Source organism: Panthera onca, chromosome B1 (assembly GCF_046562875.1).
Source record: "Panthera onca isolate mPanOnc1 chromosome B1, mPanOnc1 haplotype 2, whole genome shotgun sequence".
Lineage (NCBI taxonomy): Eukaryota > Metazoa > Chordata > Mammalia > Carnivora > Felidae > Panthera > Panthera onca.
Genome location: NC_138342.1, coordinates 97,724,247 through 97,727,516, shown reverse-complemented (window position 1 = coordinate 97,727,516; position 3,270 = coordinate 97,724,247). Strand labels below are relative to the sequence as shown.

The 3,270-nt window shown below is 39.4% G+C and overlaps 1 pseudogene; it reads right to left on the bottom strand.

Annotated features, from left to right (window-relative positions):
• Positions 1-697: 697 nt before the first annotated feature.
• Positions 698-1,644, bottom strand: LOC132693273 (protein MEMO1 pseudogene; annotated as a pseudogene).
• Between the last annotated feature and the right edge of the window lie 1,626 nt (positions 1,645-3,270).

Below are 3,270 nucleotides of genomic sequence, written 5' to 3'. Positions count from 1 at the left end.
GGAATTATGTGCACCAGTGTGCAAAGAGTGCAGATTTAGGATATGGTAATGGGGGCACCTGGATGGCTTAGTCAGTTAAGCATCCAACTCTTTAATTTCAGCTCAGGTCATAATCTCACGGTTGGTGAGTTCCAGCCCTGCGTTGGGCTCCATGTTAACAGCTCAGAGCCTGCTAGGGATTCTCTGTCTCTTCCTCTCTTTCTGTCCCTCTCCCACTTGTATTCTCTCTCTCTCAAAAATAAATAAATTAATTTAATAATAGGGTAAATGATTTACAAGTCACTTTCAAAAAACTATCACAATTGGGCCTTTATATTGTCATTTTTGTTTGTTTGTTTTTAAGTTTATTTATTTATTGGGGGGGAGAGACAGATGGAGAGGGAGAGAGAGAATCTCAAGCAGGCTCTACACTGTCAGCATGGAGCCCCATGTGGGTCCTGATCTCACAAACCTTGAGATCGTGAACTGCGCTTAAATAAAGAGTAGGACACTTAACCATCTGAGCCACCCAGGTGCCCCATCATCTTTTTTGATCAAAATATTCTTATGCCAGCCTTCCTTCCACTGCCCTAAACTATAAAGCATTTTTTAATGAGTTGAAATTAAGGAAGGACTACAGCTACTAGAAAAGAAGAAAGTTCTATTAGTTTGAGATTCTAGAATCCCCCCAAAACCAGAACCAGTATCTTGGTTAGGGCTAGGCTGGGACTCCAGACAGAGAATGAGTATGCTCAGGTGGCATCTCTGGGGATTCAGAGCTTGAGTGGACCACGAGTGTTGCCACTGCAAAATTCACTGAACTGTCTTGGCAGATTCTACACTGGCTTGACTGGACATAATTCAAAAAGAAACAGCTCATATTCATTCCATTTTTCTGGAGCTCTGTGATAGCATTTAATAACACTCCAGTGATATCTTCCACATATAGTATTATGCTATTTCTTCAAGTAATTGCTAATATAGTGTCTAACTGGTCTATAATACTCGTGCCCATTTTATCTAGATATTCAATGGATCTATAAATCTTCTCTTGGGATTCATCATAGTAACTGTAACAGAATCTTTGGCTCCAGTGGAAGAAATCAGAAGAAACCACAAAGAGATTACTAGGATCTGCTGGGTATTTGCTGAAGAGTTTTCCAAATTCCTGTTCTTTTGATTCACTCAAAGCTCCAACTAGTATAGGAATAATAGTAAACTCATCCTCCTGGCTTTCCATGGCTTTACCCGTATAAGGCAAATGCATTTCAACACTGTGTTCATTTTCATGTGTCTAGAGATATGTGTTCAAACATTCCTATCTTCCATAGTTCTCAAAAATCTTTTGGTCAATATGAAGGTCATACAGAGGTGTTCTCTGTATATCCACACTGGAAAGTACACATCACAAGAGAGGCACAGGATGAGAAGGCATCGGGGTGAAAATTCTCCAGGTAGTAGATGGATCCACTTGTTTGTAAGCATGGGCAGCACAAGACCCACAGTACTGCATATCCTGCATGGGGTGCAATAATGGCTCTCGCGGCTCTTTCCGTAGACTGTGCTTGTGAAAGCTAACCTCGCTGTTGCAGTCAACTGCGGTCCTGAGGCTGTGTACTAGTTCCTGGCATGACAAGCTTCCCTGACCACCACTCGGTTGGACATATTGGTGCCTGTGTCGCCTACGGTGCAAAGGTGCAGGAGCATGAATGAGGAGTCGGTGGTGGCAGGAACAACTCCGGGAGGGGAAAAGACACTAGGAGCTCAGCACAGGAAGTGCCCACAGCATGAAGGAGAGCATCCTCGCTCAGGAGAAGGAGAAAAAGGAGAAGGCTGCAGCCCAACGGGAGGAGATGGCAGCTGGGGTGGTGGGGGAGGCAAGCAACAGTCACCACAAACTCCAGTGACCTCCAGAAACTGGGACCCCGGACTCGGGGCTGATCTCCAGCCATGGGTGATTCCGCCGAGCAACCTCCATGGCCCCCATGCATTTAAATATTAATCTCATCCGAAAGACCTCACAGAAAAATCCAAAATACTGTTTGACCACAGACCTGAGCACCGTGGACCAGCCAAGAGGATACAAAATATTATCCATCACATAAATTAAATATGATTATTAATTATGATTCCAACATACTATTTCTTCTTTTTTAGTTCCTAAGTTGTCTTGAAATTAATATTAGGCAAACAGTGACCAAGTAAATAGTAGGAGATTCCCAGAGTGTTTACACACAGTCTTTTGTCCTCATCAGTTTAAAGTTCCTATAAACGTCTTCACACAAATAGAACACTTCAGCTTTCCCCAAGTTTTCTTTTGAACCACTCCCATCCCACATGCTTACATTTTATGACATCTTTTGGCTCCCATGCGTGTAGAACTTTCATTCAGGCCCACTAATGTGACCTAGTTTTTTGTTTTTTGTTTGTTTGTTTTTTAATGCAAGGTTTTCCCTCCCTTGTTGAACAAGTACATCCATCCCTCGCTGCCCACCAATGATAAAAATTCAATAAAGCCCCCTCCTGTTTAGCAGGGAGCCAAAATAATTATTACATTTATGTTGAAAGAAGAATGATATTTACTGTTTACAAATTTATAGTAACAAATCACATGTGAGAAACTATATTACAAAACTAATACTTGCAGTCAGTCCATCACTGGAGTGCATGTTCTGTATAAGAAACCCCTTTCCTTTTCCCAATATGAATGAATAGGACCCTGACTCGTTCAAATTAAGTATATAGTTCAACAACAACAAAAGAAACTTATGAAATTACCTGGAAACATGAACCCAAACAGATTGGAACAGATTGGTACAGAACAATGCACTTCTTAGATATGTTCCAGATATGTTAAACATATTGTTAAACTAACATATATAGTTCCATATTTTATATATATGTTTAGCATATATTATCTATATTTTATAGATAGTATATGCGACATATATATTGTTTTAACTAAACATCCTTTTAGTCATAATTTGTGAATTAAAACACATTAATACATTTTGCTTTGTCTAATTACTTGATGTTTAAATAAATGCATGTGTGTATTTATATACATAAAAATAATATAATGATGGCTAGAATACCTTTAATCATTCTACTGCCCCTCTTTAATTAACTGCCATGGCTCAAATGTTAAAAGTGTAGTTGATATCTTATATTAAATAAAGAGATTTTCCCCCAAGCAACTTTATTTGCCAAAATGATCATTTTCTTCTAATCAGCTTAGATTGCTTCTTAACGTATATTCTCATATGCATTTTTATTTATTTCACAAACACC